At 38.2% G+C, this 19,396-nt stretch overlaps 1 protein-coding gene and 1 long non-coding RNA gene across 8 annotated transcripts in view; one reads left to right on the top strand and one right to left on the bottom strand.

The window, feature by feature from the left end:
• The window catches only part of GRIP1 (glutamate receptor interacting protein 1), a 463,528-nt gene that overhangs the window by 231,549 nt on the left and 212,583 nt on the right, over positions 1-19,396 (top strand). The gene's annotated exons all lie outside the window — the stretch shown is intronic.
• LOC137097093 (uncharacterized) lies at positions 7,641-13,016 on the bottom strand. Its single transcript, XR_010909972.1, has 3 exons — positions 12,783-13,016; positions 11,466-11,522; positions 7,641-8,197 (listed from the first exon to the last, which is right to left on the bottom strand). It is a non-coding gene; the product is annotated as an uncharacterized lncRNA (long non-coding RNA).

The following is a 19,396-nucleotide window of genomic DNA, read 5'->3' as shown; positions in this document are numbered from 1 at the left end:
TGCAGTTGGATAATATTGGATGTAAATATCTGTATCGCAGTTCAGTATATGCTGGACAATCCGTTAAGAAATGTTGAATATCTTCCACTGTTTGTTCTCTCCATACACAGAATCTCTCACTTCTTGGGATGTTACAGTAACGCCCTGTTTGCATCATAATACGAAGTTGTTCAAACCTATCTCTAGTATATATTCTTCTTAAGGGTAGTGGAAGTGGAATAGTCAGATAGTGTTCTAAATGAATACTCCTTTTGTGGGAAACTAAAAACCTTGTGGCAGAAGACCTATTCACTGAAGACCTTTCCACTGAAGAATAGTTAAACTTATTTGAGCTTTGAATAAAATCCCAACAAATTATTACAACTTGAGTTTTCCTGTGGATTTGCATATGTTTAATCAGTGCTGTGAGTTACTTTAGCACACCATGACTAACATATCCCTGCTCGAAAGAGCTTACAAAAACAAACCAAGAAAAAACATAAGTACATAATGAGAGAGGCAGGAGCAGCACTAACAAATGCAGTCCTTTGTTGTTTATTCGTTCAGTTACTTCCAACTCTTCATAACCTCATGGACAAGCCCATGCCAGAGCTCCCTGTCAGTGGTGGCCACCCCCAGCTCCTTCAAAGTCAAGCCAGTCACTTCAAGGATACCATCTATCCATCTTGCCCTTGGTCAGCCCTCTTCCTTTTTCCTTCCATTTTCCCAAGCATCATTGTCTTCTTTAAGCTTTCGTGTCTTCTCATGATGTGGCCAAAGTACTTCATCTTTGCCTCTAATATCCTTCTCTCCAATGAGCAGTTGGGCTTTGTTTCCTGGAATCCTAGACATATGTTAAACGTGTGTATGTCTCAGAGCCAGAGAATCATAATGGTTGACTCCACTTCTTGGTGATGTATATACAGTTTTTGTAGGCATAATACCATAAAAGCATCAGACCCTGTCTGATCATGGAAACTAAGTAGGATTGGTTTTGGTTAGTACTTGGATGGTAGACTGGCTAGTAATCCCATGCGCTGGAGGCTGTATTTCAGAGTAAAGAAGTGGCAAAACTATTTCTCAGGTCCTGGCCTGGGATAAAGTCTCATGACAGTTGTGAGTCATGGTTGCCATCACAAAAATGAGGTGTCACATGAGATGTCATGAAATTGCAAATCTTGTAAGAGTTGAGATTTCAGCTGACTTGCTGGCATCTGTGTATTGCAGTTTTAGCTCCCACTGGCTAAAGTGATTGGCTTCTCTGTGCAATTGTAGTTGATGAAAGTACTTAGAAATCAACAACAATTCTGAAGCTCTCTGGCAGAGAATTGAGGCTACCTTTATCAAACTACAAATCCCTAGATTCCATAAGATAGAGTCATGCTACCAGACACTTACAATTGAATAGTGTAGATATGCTCAACATATCCATTTTACATGGTAAAACACATGGTGACATGATCCAGAAATCACTGAAGGTTTTACATCATTCTTAGTTTAAATCTAACTAGTATAGTGATAGGTTCAAAACAATTATAGGTTGAGAATTCCTTATCTGAAATCCTTGGGACCAAAAATGTTCCATATTCCTTTTAAAGAAAATATGGGGTACTTGCATAATTAAATATCTTGGAGATGGTACCAGGTCTAAACAAGACATTTGTTTATGTTTTAAAGACACCTTCTATACATAGGTTGAAGGTAATTTTATACACTATATATTTAATTGTTTGTGCATGAAACAAAATTTGTGTACATTGAACCATCCGAAAGCAAAGGTGTCACTATTTCAGTGACTCATGGGATAATTTTGGAGTATTTTGGATTTCAGAATTTTTGCAAGGAAGATTCAACTGGTATTTATTTTTAATGTATGTGTAGGCCCCCTGGTGGCACAGTGGGTTAAACCTCTGAGCTGCTGAACTTGTTGACCAAAAGGTTGATAGTTCAAATCCAGGGAGCGGGGTGAGCTCCTGCTGTTAGGCCCAGCTTCTGCCAACCTAGCAGTTTGAAAACATGCAAATGTGAGTGGATCAATAGGTACCGCTTCTGCAGGAAGGTAACGATGATCCATTCAGTCATGTTGGCCACATGACTTTGGAGGTTTCTACAGACAACACTGGCTCTTTGGCTTAGAAATTGAGATGAGCACCATCCACCCAGAGTCGGACATGACTGGACTTAATGTCAGGGGAAACCTTTACCTTTTTTATTTTTCGTGTCCAGACAAAAACTGCAAATGTAAAAATTGTATGCAGTATCTCTAGGCAATGAGTTCAACACTGTGGTCTTAAAGAACAATTGAAATAGCATGAATCAACTAGGCAATCTGATTACTACTCATTATCAATTTAGAATGAAGGTGCATGGTTATAATGGCCTAACATCATTAAAATTATATGCTGAGTTCACAATGACTGCCTGATAGAACACATTGTGATAATAGATAATAGAACCATTTAAGATGCCATTCTTCATATTCTCTTTAGTCCCATGAATATCACTGGCTATGGAGATTGCTCTCTGTATTTGTAAGAAATCCACCTTGTCACCAGTTATACACATACAGTCATTTTCCATTAAACATTCATTTCTGGTGTGCTCCCTTTGGACAGTGGTGACATTTTAAAAATAATCCCTTACTGACTTACCATTTTCTTGGAAACTAATCTAATCTTGTTCTTATCTCCCATTGAATTCACAGGTAAGTGGATACAGAATTGCAGCCTTAGACCATTTCTTAACAACAATAGTTTTTTTTTTTTGTGGCACAACACCCACTGCAAAATATTCTGATAATATCATGTATCTGGTGCAACAAATCACATACTACTGACATACTTACTCACATTAGATAAAAGGTTCTCAAGGTAAAGATAAAAGTAAAGGTTTCCCCTGATATTAAGTGTAGTTGTGTCCGACTCTGGGGGGTGGTGCTCATCTCAATTTCTAAGAGCCGGCATTGTCTGTAGACACCTCCAAGGGCATGCAGCCAACATGACTGCATGGAGCACCGTTACCTTCCTGTAGAAGCAATACCTATTGATCTACTCACATTTGCATGTTTTTGAGCTGCTGGGTTGGCAGAAGCTGAGCCTAACAGCAGGAGCTCACCCCTCTCCCTGGATTTGAACTGTCAACCTTTCGGTTAGCAAGATCAGCAGCTCAGTGGTTTAACCTGCTGTGCCACCAGGAAGCCCTAAAGAATCACAAAGAAGTTCAGAAATGAAATAACAAAACCAGAAGTTAGCGGATGGAATGTCAAACCAACGATAATAATGGCGGCGACAACAAATTATTCCCTTTGCAAGCCACTGCTTATGTCTTCAGGATTTTGCAATAGATCTTTTGAGCTACTGCTGTGGAGGTGGCAACCTTGAGTGTAATAGATTTGGAATAATCTGCAAGTTATTAATAATATCACACAATATGCAATGTGAAGGATGTCCCTAGAGAACGTGCCAGCAATTTCTTCATACACTTATTCTGAAAGGTCTCAACTGTTGCAACATGACCCTGTCCCTATCTCTACCCATATAGCAAAGTTTTAAGTATAAAGATTTTTAGAAAAGACCTACCCAGTGAACCCCTATTGACCTTTCCAAAGATTAATGTTGCTTTTTGCTGTCCTCCAGGCTAGAAGTTTTGCTGCCTCTAAATGAAGTTTCTAATTTTCATTATAAGAAAGGAAGACACCAAAAATATTTAAAACGGTGGCATAGCTCAATGATCATCTAAGAGCCATTTATGAAAAAACCTCTTCTTAGAGAAAACCATTGCCTTTGATTTGGATTAGTTAATATGCCTTTGGGGCAGTACAATGAGGCAATAATAGAATGATCTTGAGATGGTTTTTAAGCAACTGATTTTAAAGTGGATACAAGTGATTTTAATGTTTGTATATATTTATGGTTTTATGTCCCAGCATTGAATGTTTGCTGTATATATGTTGTGCTCCACCCTGAGATCCCTGCAGGGTGAGAAGGGTGGAATATAAATGTTTTTAATTAATTAATAAATTAATAATTACATCCCCCTTCCCTTAAATCTTGTCTAGTGTGCTTGGAAATCTCTCCAATTGGAGTGGTAGATAGGAGAGCTATATCATCAACATATAACTTTCAGCAGTTGGAAATGTCAACTACAAGCACTCTGGTCCTTTTTGAAGAACTGGGCATCAACTGGATTAATAATACTGCCACACAAAAATGAATTTCTCCTACAGGATGATGAGTGAGGTTTTAATTAAAATCTGCCAGAGACGAGTGCTCACGCTGTTGCTTGGAGCATACTGCCCTCTGTCTACATAAAATATATTAAAATTATTTTAAAAAGATGTCTCCCCACTCTTTAATATTAATCTTTATTTGGTTCACAAGGGATTACATGGACCAACCCCCTGTATACTATTTTTCATTGTAAAAAGAAGAAGCGCATATATCCTGTGTTTGGCAGGAGAATGTCCGCTTCCGTCTTTACTTGCTAACGCTGCAGTGCAGTCTTGCAGAATATTGTCTTCAGCAAGCATTTATGTTTTTGTCCTGTGGCTGTATTTAACCTACTATTGTCAATAGTATAATGGCAGACATAGCCACTTACATAATCAGTGCAATAAGAAGGTGAAAGTGTTAGGTCAGTCCTTAGAAATCCCAACAAAGACAGAAGGATGATGCTTCTGGGTGTGCTAGAAGCTACAACAGTGAAAGGGACTTGTGAGATTGAGAAGATACTAAAAACACATTTCATATTCTCTTGGCTGTTTCCCCAAAACATTTCTGATTTTGTTTGTTAAACGGGGTAGAGGCAGCATTATCACATGCAGTGAAATACTGTCAACATATCTGGTATGCTACAACAATGTGACACTATTTTCCTGACATATTTAAGAATACATTTGTTAATCATTTTTAAAAACCTACATCTTAGTGTTCAAAATCTTTGAAGGGAGGAGCTGTGGCCGATAATTTCTTTTTAAAGTTGGCACAAAGGGTGAGATGATATAAATAACCAATGGAGTAATTATTGTGTTTGAAACACAGAGCTGTAATAGATGTTTCCAATTTATTACAGCCCCTCTGCAATTGAGATGGGGAGGGAAAACCCAGACAAACAGCCGTCTTTATAATTGTTTTGCAGAGATTCGTGTTCATCCATGCATGGGTTTAGAAGGGATTCAAAATAAGAGGCAAACAGCAATTTTATGTTCTTTTTCTTAAATGTCATTCATTAATATTTAAAATACTAGCCAATGTTCGTGCATTATTTATGTCAGTGCTGTTTTATTAATAAAAAATAGTGTGTAGGTAAAGCAAAAGGGAATGCCAAGAAGGTAGATTTATGGTTCATGCATGATCATTGATATAAAAAAGGACTTTGCTGTGTTTTGTTTTTAGCTATTGTAAGCCATGAGAAAAACAGAATGTACATTGAATAAATGAATAAAAAATAAATGTACAACAAAAATTCATACTGTTGTTGGTAGTCTGCAGGATTTTTTTTGGCTAGATCCTGCATTATTTCCACAGTGAAGGCACCATACTCAAACTTAGTTGTGTTGCATTATTGAGGCACGTTTTAATATACTGGTATGTAAAGTTTTGGTAACTACATCTATTTAGGTACATATCTAGTTTGTATATAATATGTTTATATATTTATGAGCTAATTAGAGTTTTAGGATCTGTTGGGGAGGCCCTACTCTTGGTACCACCCCCTTCGCAAATGCAACTGGTGGAGACGAGAAACAGGGTCTTCTCAGTGGTGGACCCCTCAACTGTGGAACTTCCTCCCCCAGTGACATTAGATGGCCCCATCCCTCCTGGTTTGCAGGGAAAAGCTGAAGACCTAGCTCTGTACACAGGAATTTGGGGAGTAGGGTAACATGGATTCGACTTTAACCTAGCATCTGAATGATGACTACGGGAAAACCAACAAGTTGGAAATCATGACTTGGCACTTATGTCTTAATCTGCATTGCTGTTTTATATGTTTTAAACTGTTTAGATTCTTTAACTATTTGATAATTTAACATGGTATGTTTATTGTTATGTGCACTATGCGGCATTGAATTTTTGGTGTGGTTTGTAAGCAGCCCTGAGTCCCCTTTGGGATGAGAAGGGCGGGACATAATAAATAAATGTATTTTTGTTAATTTCCTGCAGAAATTATTTACCAAAGAAAGTTAATTTTACATAGTTTTGTTTGTTGTTTTTTTTGGCGGGGGTCTAAGATGCTATGAGTCTTCTTTTTACTCAATGTAGTATTTCCACTTTTTATCAGTAGAGGGAGTGTATGAACACAAATTCACTTACTTGCAAGCACTCTTTCTTAGCAGAACCTAATGCAAAAGTGTATCTAGTTTCAGATATCAGTTTCTTATTTGGTGCCTGCCTGATAAAAACTATTTTGGACTAACGGTTTACATAATATGTTTAGTTTAAAATATATCCCACAGTTGTTTTCTAGATGTGATTCAAAATTGTTGTTAGTTTTGGTGTTCTGTGTGTGTGTTTTGTGTGTCAGGAGTGACTTGAGAAACTGCAAGTCGCTTCTGGTGTGAGAGAATTGGCCGTCTGTAAGGACAGTGCCCAGGGATGCCCAGATGTTTTACCATCCAGTGGGAGGCTTCTCTCATGCACCCACATGAGAAGCTGGAGCTGAAAGATGGGAGCTTACCCCACTCCCCAGATTTGAACTGCTGACCTTTTAGTCAGTAGTCCTGCCGGCACAAGTGTTTAACCCATTGCACCACTGGGTTTGTGCTTTCAAGTTGTCTTCATTTTATGGAGGTCATACCACTAGGTTTCTTTGGCAAGATTTCTTTAGAAGTAGTTCCTCATTGCCTTCTTCAGAAGCTGAGAGAGTGTGACTCTCCCTGGATCATCTAAGGGGTTTCAATGGCGAGTATAATTTGAAACCTGGTCTTCCAGAATCCTAATCCACCACTCAAACCACTCTAACTCTAGGGAGCAAAACACATTTATTGTATTCATAATTATTTGTCTGTTTAAACTTCTGGAAGTTTATGTCTATAAAATACCTCCAGGCATACTTAAAATAGCAAAATCTCCCAACATGGAACAAACATTGGAAAATAAATCTTTATGCAACAATAAAAGCTAACATCATCTCACCTCCTTGGTTAGATTGCACATACAATTTTTTTAAATGTGCATCTGCATTTTTTCTAGCATAAAATAAATGTGTTGAATATTAACATCCAGAAAAGGGTGCTCAATAAACACACACACAGAGACAGATAATATACCACATGGAAGCATTACCTGTATTACATTGCAAACATATAATTGTAGTAGACAGCTTCTTTCTCAAAATCTAGTATTCTTAAAACTTCATTTTTTGCTGGAAGTGGACCAAACACATGTTTAGATATTATATTTATTTTAATGAGCAATATTATACATGGATCATACGTTTCATGGGAAGATCTATATTTTCCTTTAATCCAGCTCGAACTTAATATCTAACTTAACTGTTTGTATGAAGCTCAAAAATATAGCAACTATAGTCTGAAAGGGCAAATTTTCCCTTCATTGAGTATGACTGTTAAATGTTATGTCGGATACAAATTGCTTGGGCTAGTAGGGAATCATGAAAGCTGGACCTCAGATACCTGGGCCTAAATAATAATGGAACTTGATCTTGGAAGCGATGTAGGGTCAAAGCCTGGTTAGTGGCTGAATGGGGGGTGCTCCAAAAAATCAGATACTGCAGGTTATGTCATAGGAAAGCAAAGGCCAATGACCTCTGCATATTTCATACTTGAGAAAACCCTATTAAATTCATAACCCACCCTATGTTGACAGGGAACATGAACCTCACTTTACACACACACAGAGACACACCCACACAAAAGTTTGTTGGAACTTCATCTCAAGATTGTCTTCAAGAGAAATGAGCTGCCCCCTCTGTGTTCATCAGCTCTTAAGGAACCATGGCCATTGATGGACAGCACTGGTTGGGGAATTGTTCTGCATAACCAGCCTGTATTGTTCTTTTCTTGCTTATGTTTCCTCAAACTTTGTGGTACACATCACATTTGACATCAGCATGATGGACTGCTTGAATTTGGTTCAGTATGTGTAGCAAGAAAACCAGCTCAGCATATGCCAGAAAAGTTTGAGTAATGTCAGTGGAGAACATATTCACCAAGCAAAGCAATCAATAACTACTGCATCAGCATCTGGGCAAGTGTTACCTGTCTCCAAAGAGAGAGAGAGAAAAAGAGAGAGAGAAATGGAGATCACTGTATTGCAAGACCAAATTTGGCGAGATTATGTACTGAAATAGCCATGGATGTTTTGTTTTTATTTTGTATTTGATGCAACTGTTCATGACTCATATGTTTGTGAGTAGGTGCTATCTTATAAATAGATTTGGGTCCCCTTCATAAGACACAGTTTATGCCTCAAATTTGGAAGCGATATTAGTTTCCAAATAGCACAAAGCAGTTCCTGGAGTTCATGATCAGTTCTTGCTTTCTACAGGTCTTGTTTGTTAAAACTTCCTGAAGTGAGCTTGCTTTTTGACTATCTTCACATTGTTTTCCTGCTCCAAGTTCATTCAAGTGTCCTACAGAACCATTGCCCAGTTCTTCAAATTGTCATTTAAATGATGTGGTGGTTCTTCTGAATGAGTTCATGCTGCTTGCAAGCCTTTACAGTATGATCCCTTGACATATAGTGAAACCAGGAATCCATCGACAGTTGTGAACCCTCTTAAAATTAAGGACTTCCTTAACTAGGTGAGAGTACAGATATTGACCCTACGGTTATGGGGGGGGGGGGGGCATTCTGGAATTGAGTATTCTAGGTGATTCACTTAGAGATAAAACAATACTAGAGGGCTCATGAGTCAACCAGATTACTTGTCCAATCAACATTAGCCTTGACATTGGCATTCCTCTTTTTTATGAGCATGATTAAGTTCACTCAGTGAGAACAAATGAGATTTCTACAGAATGGTTCCCAACCCATTGGATTGCCTGTATTAAATGATACATACATTTCTCCCTGTGACATTCTTCATTTCTCCCAAGCAGTTTACACAAGGCGGTTTACAACATTATTAAAATGTAATGAAGCACCATAAATTATACTGTAAATATAAAATTAAACATTAATTTGAAAGTCCCTAAAAGCACTGCCTTAATAAACATATTAAAACATTAAAGATCCAGCCCAATCTTTCGACCAGTGGTTCTCAACCTATGGGTCCATAGGTGTTTTGGCCTACAACTCCCAGATATCCCAGCCAATTTACCAACTGTTCGGATTTCTGGGAGTTTAAAGTAAAAAAAATCTGGGAACCCACAAGTGGAGAACCACTGCAAACTAAAACAATTTTCTTAACAATATCAGTATCTCTTAACTTTTCATCATTCCTTTCCACCATGTAGACTATATAATCTGCATGCTTATATTTTTGGTATTTTTTTCTCTCCAGTATCACAATTAACAGTTTGGTCACTTTCTTTACATCTCGGTGCATATGGCACGCTTCTCAATGGTAATTGCTGCCACCAGAGTCTTCTCTGGATCCAAGTTTTGTTTGATCTGTCTAAGGCTATTATTTATATATTAGATATAATACTGGTATAATGCTGGTATAGTGGTTTGAGCATTGGACTACAACTCTGGAGACCAGAGCTGAATTCCCTGCTTAGCCATGTAAACCCACTGGGTGACCTTGGGCAAGTCATACACTATCTCCCAGGCTGAATCTACACTGCTATATAATCTAGTTTCAAAATCCAGATTATTTGCTTTGAACTGGATTATATGAATCTACACTGCCATGTAATTCAAATCAAAGCAGATAATCTAGATTCAGAAACTAGATTATATGTCAGTGTGGGTGGGGCCCCATAAACCCTTGTGGTAGGGTTGCGCTATGGTCATATGAAGGCACAGAATAACAACATATGTGGTTATGTTAAACAATATGACTACATTTAATATAGTTTAATAAAACTATCTCTCACATTTCACTGATTTCCTTCCAGCTCATAAACACTTGTTGTTGCCATTTCTTTTATTATAATGACTGTAGACCAACTGAGCTTAAAATAGGACACAATCAGGCTTTATACATTTTCTCTCTTTCAGACCATTCCTCTCTTATTCTGTATCCAAATGCTAAATTTTACACTAATCCTTCTCATTTTATTGCATAAAACTAAAGTAGTTCTCACTTCAGTTTTCTCCTCCAATTGCAATCCATACACACGTTCACCTAACATTGTATTGCTGTCACCCAGTCTTTATCATAAAACACACAATTGCCAATGACTCTCCACATTTGTGGGTTTGGCTTTTTCGGATATTAGTATTCATTGATATTATTAATTGGTTCTGTCTAGATTGACCAGCATGACTCTGTGGTCAACTTCTTCCTTAGAAATGCACTGGAAGATCTTGAGAACATTTCTCTAGGCTTTTGTAGGCCCTTCAGAGTGATTCTGTGGTCAAGTTCGGACAGAAGTTAACCATAAAGTTGACCAGAGACCACTTGACCAGGGACAACTTTGACCAGGGACCACTTTCCAACATTAGTACCAAAAAGGTTAGGAATCGGTTTTTGGTCAACTGTAGACTCAGTTTGGGGTGCTGATTCAGAAAATTGCACTGGATAGACCACATCAGCTCTAGTTTCTGATACAGAACATATGCCATTCAGTAGTCTCCATCTGCTCACCCACAGAAAACCATATTTAATGAGCCTCAGCACTATAAAATGGTTTTGCGAGACCAGTCGCTCTTGTTGCAATGCTGTAGTAAAGGTGAGACCACAGACCATATTTTAGTTCTTGCGGACCACCTGTGGTCGATAGACCACAGGTTGGGAACCACTGATCTAGATACTCTCACATAAAGAAATCATGCTTTTTATATATTGTTTTACCATTTTTGCAGGCTTCCTGTGCCCCTAACCTACGTGGATGTGGAAAGCCGACCGTATAGCAATATGCTGTACAGTATGCACCAACACAAAATGTTTGTGCAAGAAACGGCTATTGACTGAGCAGGTGAATGTCTCATATAAAATGGGATTTTCTTTGAGTCACAAAGTGGTATTACCACAAATAGTTCCTAAACCACATTTATACAGGGTCACATGGTCACTACATTTTTTGTGATCCTCTTTATTTCAAATAGCTTGTTAGGTGGAATTATATCCCAGATTCCTTGAGCAGTGCTGAAGCTGTTTCAGAAATTAGTCAGTGGGTGCATTTTTAAAGGATGTGACTATGAAATACTAATAAGCACAGAAAGACTGAAATGAGGAGTACTGTTTGCCCATTATATTTTCATGTCTTTATCTGATGAGGTTAAGAGCTGCCTCAAAACCAAACCTAAAACATGTCTCTTGAAAACTGCAGCAAGGTATTTTTTAAATAAAGGGATTGCTTGAAGACATAGAAGATTAAAAGGAATTTTCTAAAATAGGCCATTTGTAAAGCTTACATGAAATGTTTTTGCTTCTTAATGCTAGTTCTCGGATGCTATTGATCAAAGCTTTGCCTGTTAGGGAAAAAAACATGATTCATTAGCCTTTACATAACAATAATTCTCTGTGTCACCATTTTATTCTGTTAGATTTTGAAAAGAGCAATTAATGTGTATTATAGTATATCTTTTTCACTGTAACTTTTAATTGAGGTTGTCCTTATTATACCCATACTTATTACTATCTTGTTGTAACTCATTTTCTTATAATTGGATGCCTACTGTCTCTGAAATGCAATTTTCCCTGTGCTTGTAAAATGCATCTAGCAAGCTATTTACATGTGTCCTTTCCTAGGAATTTGTGCCTTCATTAAAAATAAGGACCTGAAATTGTTGCCCTCGGGGCAAGATTTTACATAGCAAACAAGCAGTGAAGGAGATCCTGCACAGGGGTGCCTTAAATGCAGAATTGGCATTATATGTTGATTTGGCGATACAGTACTTAGTTAGCATTAAATCAAACTGAATAATGCAACTCCATTGCTCTCCCTCATCACAGATTCATTCCAACTTAGATTTAAGTGGAATGAGTTTGGTCTCCGAGACAGCAGTACTTTAAGCAATTTTCCAAATTCTAGTTATAATGGAAATGTTCCTCCAGAGCCTGGGATTAAGCTAGCAGGCATCCTGGATGTGCCTGTCCTTAGAGACAGAAGAGTGGGATGTTAATGAGAGCTGAATAAATTGAGATGTTGCATACTCTGTCAGCAGTTATGAAACCTGACGTACGATTTTGACTACCATAATTGCAACAATAGATTTGAACAGGAAGCTTGTCACTGCAATGCTGCCTTCTTTTAAAAAAAAAACAACACACACAGCAATTTTCCCATTTACTGGCTTCTTGGAACCATAAAATTGCGATTTCAAACCAGATGCTGTATTTAGAAATAGAAATGTCAATGAACAACAGCAGAAGTGAGTATTAGGTGTGTACCAATACAAGTGTGAAAATAATTGAATAATTGAAAGTGTACTCATCGCTACACTGCATCCTTCAGAGATGACGAAGCTGGGGTTGGGGGACTGCGATTATCCTTTTTCTCTTTTTCTCCATTTCGCTCTCTTATTCAAAAGTAGTGTAAGCGCATAGTATACAAGCTAAGCCCTAGATGCAACTTGAATATATCAGGAAAAGTTGTGTGTGTGTGAGAGAGATCTATGTATTTATTGAATAATATTTATTAAAGGGCAGTATTCTTCTGTTTACCCATGACTATTCAGGTATTGGAGCACCCAGTGGCACAGTGGGTTAAATAGTTGAGCTACCCTTACCTTTAATCAGGCTGAACTTGTTGACCGAAATGTGTTCAAATCTGGAGAATGGGATGAGCTCCCACTATTAGCCCCAGCTTCTGCCAACCTAGCGGTTTGAAAACATGCAAATGTGATTAGATCAATAGGTACCACTTCTGCAGGAAGGTAACAGCACTCCATGCAGTCATGCTGGCCACGTGACCTTGAAGGCGTCTACGGACAATGCCAGCTCTTCAGCTTAGAAATGAAGATGAGCACCAAGTCGGACATAACTTAATGTCAAGGGGAAAACTTTACCTTTACCTTTAATCAGGTATTATTTAGGAGGGTGTGTTGAAGGGATATAAGGATGGTGAACTTCTCTTTGGGAGGCATAGGAATATCCATGGCTGGTATTGCAATAGTTTGAGCAGGAGCAGCCACAAAATTGAGTGCCCTGAAAAACGCCTGCAGTCAAGATCAAGATTAACATTATCTTGCTTAACCAGTGTGTTAAGTCAGGGCTGTTGATCACTTCACTTCTGTAGACTGTTTCCACTACCAGTTTCCTTAGCAACCTGGCGGAATCCAAAAATGTACCTGGGATAGGAAAAAGGGCTGCCAGAAGAGGTTCCTGGTGACTCAGAATGTGCTCATCCCTGACACAAATAACATCATTTTTCCAATATATAATCTGGTCATCAACTGTAATAAAGTTTACTTACTTACTTACATTTTTCCAATGAACATCCTGGAGGTCTAGCCTCATTCCCATTCACAACAGAACAAGATGCTCGATTAGAAACATGCAATAGCCCAACTGTTGTGATTGTACAGCCTGGAGAACTGTGGATGTGAAGGAAATGTGTATTAAATGTTCCCAAGGTGTCGCAACACAACCTGTCACAATTAGGGAAATGTTAACTTTTATATGATGAGCCCTCTATATAATGGGACCCTGCATATATGGATTCAATCTTCAACCTATACCATGTGATGATTTTTTTAAAATTAGAAAAGCAACCTTTGATTTTTGTCATGTCCCTGAGTTACATCTGACTTGCAAATGACTCATAGTTAACAACAGGGGTGAGACAGCAGGAAGTGAGCAAAATCTACCCCTCAGGAGAGAAATTCACTCCCGGAACAGTTATTATGGGGGGAAGGTGTATCCACTGAAACTTTCTCACCAAGCCTTGTTTTCACAACAAGCCAAAATTTTCAAAATTCAATTATCACAAGAACAGAAAGTGAGGTGAAATCTGAATAGGAGCACGCACAGCAAAACAAACATCACAGAGGTGTTAACCCTTCCCTACACTATCCAAAGCTAATCTATGTGTATATTTGGCTGGAGTTACACTTTAAAAATGTTCCTGTTCTGACCTACAGAACCTATATTTTTCATAACTTGGGGACTGCCTGTAAAAGGTCACCATTTTACTGTGCCTTTGTATATAATGGGACTGTGATACCAATGGGTTTGGGTACCTACAAGAGGTCCCGGGACCAAACTCTAGTGGATAGTAAGGGTCCACTGTATAGAATAGGCAGTGGCTAGGCTAAACTGTAGTTCTCCTCCTGATATGTGGCATTCCAAAAAAAAGAAAAGAAAAGATGAACCTTTTCCCACTCTTAACAAATTAAGCTGTAAGCAAACAGTTAGAAATTTACTGTTTCTCAGTTTGAAGAGCTTACTGAAGTGACACACCATGGCTTGCACCTAAAGCAAGTTATGGCATAGTGCATCTGGGGACCATATGTCACTTAGATAGACCTGTAATATAAAAGGATATTGGACAATATTTTCTCTCTTTAATTCAACCTTGGTATCTGTTGAGGTTTGGTTCCAGAAAACCTCTGTGGGAACCAAAACCCATGGATACTCAAATTCCATTATATATAGTGATTTAGTAAAAGAGTGAACCTTATATAAATCTTATAATTTTATGAGTTCAGTGTTGAAGACCTTCAGTATCTGAGGACCATATTGCATCGTATATTGAAAAATTGCAATTGGATGTTCCCATGGGATAGGGGAACTTTGAGTTATGGTGATATGTGGGAAATATTGTTTCTGCTTATGGCATTCAACACAGAGAGTAGAATTACATATTCAGAAATAAGACTTTTACACTGGCTTTAAACCAATGTTAACTATTTTAAAATCATTTTTGTTTCCTTTTATAATATTAAAAATAAATACACAGATATTCACAGGACAGAACAATATAAAGTGATTGAAAAATGACTAACTCCTGAAAGTGATATCCCCATGTCAAGTCAATCTGTTTCTTTCTCTAATATTTCATCAGACATGCCCACGTCATTCTTCTGTGTGGCCTCACACATTCCTTTCTTCTCCTGATTGACTACACCATCTATATAAATAAAAATGTAATGTTCATTTGTGGGATTAACATAACTCAAAAACCATTGGATGAATTGAGACCAAATTTGGGCAACAAGTGACCATCACTCATAAAAACATCAAAAAACACATCAGAAGAGACGTAAAAGGCAAAAAACAAAAATGCTTCTTAATGCATGTGCAAAACCACATTTATGCACAAACACGCATATATACATATATACACAAACATATACACACACACAAAACACATATACACAGACTGGGCCACAGCAACACGTGGCAGGGGATGGCTAGTAGTAAATAAAATAATGGAGTAATGACATTGGCAATTTCCACCCAAATAGTATGGGAAGTGGGAAATAAATAGTCTCTTATTTTTGGTGATGGTATGACGGTGCTTCCTATGTATGTATTGAATTAAATGTGTACCAATCTTAAAGAATGACTTCTGTTCACTGAAGACTCTCATCTAACACATACATGAGCCACAGTCTTGGATTATGGGTTGCAATACCTGTAGAAGCTTTTACAGATCTGAAGTTTTGCCAGGATTTGCTATTACTTGGCATGCCTGTGCTGTCTCATTTGCTCTCTGCAGAAATCCACCTGTCCTCCCAGCATAATAAATCGCCACCATTCACTCAGCTCTCTGTTTAGGTGCCTTATACATTGCTTTGCAAGTTAACACTCCTAGTATGATTTAAATCTGGGTCTCAAGTGCAGAAAACTCCATAGACATAAGCATCTTGAACCAAGTTGCTTACTAAATTGAAGGTGAATCTTTAATACCCTCTGCTTCAGGTGCATCTCATATTTATGCATCACTGAAAGTGTGGTGTTCAATCTCTATTTAGATTTTCTTATCAGTTTGAAATAAAACTGATCATAAATCTTTAGTTCCCTTGGATTTCACATTGATGAAAACAAAGGGCTAAAGCCCTATGTCCTCTGAAATTAATGGCTGTGGTTCTGAAACCATATCAAAATGACATGAAATTCAAATAGTAATAAGATGCTATCCAGATGGATTGTGTATGGCCAGTCGGGAATACATACACTGTCTGATTTGTAACGTGATGATTAGGCAAAGTATATTCCAGGAGACTCTTTGGAGGTTGGGGGGGGGGGGGGGGGGGAGAGATAATGGTAATAATTAAGAGGAAGGCCATTGATTTTAATCTGCAACTGAAATTTGTTTGATGAATGGAAGAGCGGAGGTCATGCAAGCTTTTTGTTACATGCTTTTCTTTCCATTTATATCCACCAGTACATTTCAACCCTGCATTGAAATAAGGCTGAAAAAACTCTGATAGAAAAGAAAGAAGGGAATCTTCATTTTCAAAGATTCAATATTCATCAAGCATCATATCTGTTATATGCCTAATTTCCTTTTAAGAGGCTATACATTCCCCTCCTGCATGTGTATAACATACTGTTCTGCATCTCTGCATTCAAAACAGCAGCCCAAGAACAGCTCTATCATTTCAACAGTTTTATGGCACTTTGCTGAAAAAGCAGTGGGTCTTAGAGCTTGGTGCAGTGTATTAGCATATGCTTCTGCAAAATGCTTCATGGTTTTGTAGCTCCCTTTTGATCAGTTATGTGCCTGCAGGTTTTCTCAATGCAACTCCATGGAAGAAGATCTGGCCTTCACAGCAAATGACCAATATTATACCTCCAGCTTTATATTGTATTTCTAAAGATAGAAATCCCATAACGTTAAATATTCATAATATGACATATTTTCCAACTACATTTTAGGTAGATTGTATCCAGGTAAAAACAGCATTCTATTCCATGTTTCTTTGTGCCTGAACTTATGGTATGTATTTGTTTGCTTACCATGCACCTGCCCACACATATTGAGGAGGAGGCAAGCACCAAAGTATTAATTTTGAGCTTTAGAGGAGTGGTTCTCAACCTTTGGGCCTCCATGTGTTTTGGACTTCAACTCCCAGAAATCCCAGCCAGCTTACCAGCTATTATGAACTGCAGGAGCAGTTTAAACCCTGATTTAAAAGTGATTTGCCACATGGGATAAAGAACTGTGGGAGGAAGAATGATGTCTTCAGAAGCACAAATCCCAACATATCTTTTTCAGGCAGAAATAGTTACCGTGAGTCTAAACCACCTGGAGGCCCAAAGTTTGGGAACCACTGTTTTAGAGGCTCACTAACACTTGGCAATGACCACTTTGGATTTTGAAGTGAATCTGTATCTCATATTACAAATCTATATAAATAAAAATGTAATGTTCTTTTGTGGGATTAACATAACTCAAAAACCACTGGACGAATTGACATGAAATTTGGACACAACACACCTATCAGGCCAACGAGTGACCATAACTCATAAAAACATTGCAAAACACGGAAGGGACTTAAAAATGCCAAAAAAGCAAAAAAAAATGCTACCGCACATGCACAAAATGACTTCCCCTGGCAAACAAAACATACAATAGCATATCCACACTCTCTTCTGGACTACAGCTCCCAGCATCCCCTAGACCAGGCCTTTTAGGAGAGGAGGATGATCCAAATGCACTGCTTCCAAGCTGCAAGCTTTCTTCTCCTTGGATTTCTTTGAGAGCATCCCAATCCCTGCATATTTTCAATTTCCTATTCATGGACCCCAACTCCCAGCTGTCCTCCAGATAGATAAGATAGATAGATAAGATAGAGATAGGTAGATAGATAGATTGATTAGGAGGACAGCTGGAAGTTGCAGTCCAATAATAGGTAGAGAAGGAAGAAAGGGGAGAAAGAAGAAGGGAAAGAAAAGGGGGGAAGGAAGGGAAGAGGAAGGAAGGAGAGAAGGAAAGAAAAAAAAGGGAAGGAATGAGAGAAAGAAGGAAGGAAGGAGAGAAGGAAAGAAAAAAAAGGGAAGGAATGAGAGAAAGAAGGAGGGAAGGTTGGCCACAGCAACGCGTGACAGGTACAGCTAGTTGTTTAAGAAAAGATCACCCTGATTTAAAAGTGATTTGCCACATGGGATAAAGAACTGTAGGAGGAAGAATGATGTCTTCAGAAGCACAAATCCCAACATATCTTTTTCAGGCAGAAATAGTTACCGTGAGCCTTATGTATCTCCTGACGTTTGGATCCATGACCCCCATGGATACCAAAATCTATGGAAGCAGAAGTCCTATCATATATTGTGGTTTAGTAAAATGCTACCCATTATACAAAATGTTTTGGAGATATATGGAGATACATGTGGATACAGAGGCTGTATACAGCATATATGTGGATACCAAGATGTAGTTGTGTTCATATATGGCTCAAATGCATGTATATACTCCAGTCTTATGTGCTATGATGGTATTGTTCAGCACCAGAATAACTAGTATGGAATGGGCAAAAGATATGTGCTGTGAGATGGAATCTGTGAGTCAATGAGCTTATAATTATTTTGAGAAATTAATTACAACAATTATTTATCCATAGGATACATCTGGATACATTGAGGTTTTAATTAAGGTTTAACTAGTGTTACTATTCTAGAGAAAATGCTTATTATAGTGACTAGTAGGTTTTAGTTCTTTTTAAATTAGTGCTTGCTAAGTTATTATATTTACTTGTACTTCATAGACTTATTCATTGTATTAGCTTTAAAAACATATTTACTACAACGTATTTTAAGAGTGCTGTGAAAACAAAGGGAATTAAGGTGTCTTTTCAGGCTTTGTTGCAAGACTCAATTAAATGTGATGAATTTGCAGGCAGGCATCACTGACGTATTTGTGATTGTGACCTTTTTTGGAATTGACTGATGCAAAGTGTGATGTCTAGGAACTCTTTAGATGTTTTATGCAGGGCATATGTCAAATACACACTTCATTCTTTTTTTAAACTTTCCTTCTTCATTGTTAAATCAAATTCTTCCACAGCCTTATGTCCAAGCCAGGCATGTAGCTGAGGGGGGGGGGGGGGCTCTGGGGGCTTCAGCCCCCCCACCCGAAATTCTCATGGTGGTTTGCAAAAAGGCCTTACTGGTGCATTATTTAAACTGTTATGTTTATTCATATCATGATCTGATCACCATACTCAATATATCCCATATGCATGGGGGTATTGGGGTAATGATACAAAAGGTTTGCTAGGCTAGACCCTCTTTCACTCAGACTCAGCCCCCCCCCCAAAACTCAGCCCCCCCGAAACCACCCCTGAAAAAAATTCAGCCCCCTCCCCCCCCCCCCCGAAACGAAATCCTGGCTACGGGCCTGGTCCAAGCTATAAAAAATAACTTCTAAAAAGTCCCCCCTCCCATTTTTCTTCTG

Source organism: Anolis sagrei, chromosome 5 (assembly GCF_037176765.1).
Source record: "Anolis sagrei isolate rAnoSag1 chromosome 5, rAnoSag1.mat, whole genome shotgun sequence".
Classification (NCBI taxonomy): domain Eukaryota; kingdom Metazoa; phylum Chordata; class Lepidosauria; order Squamata; family Dactyloidae; genus Anolis; species Anolis sagrei.
Note: the sequence above shows the minus strand (reverse complement) of the source record. Positions and strands in the feature narration are given on the sequence as shown.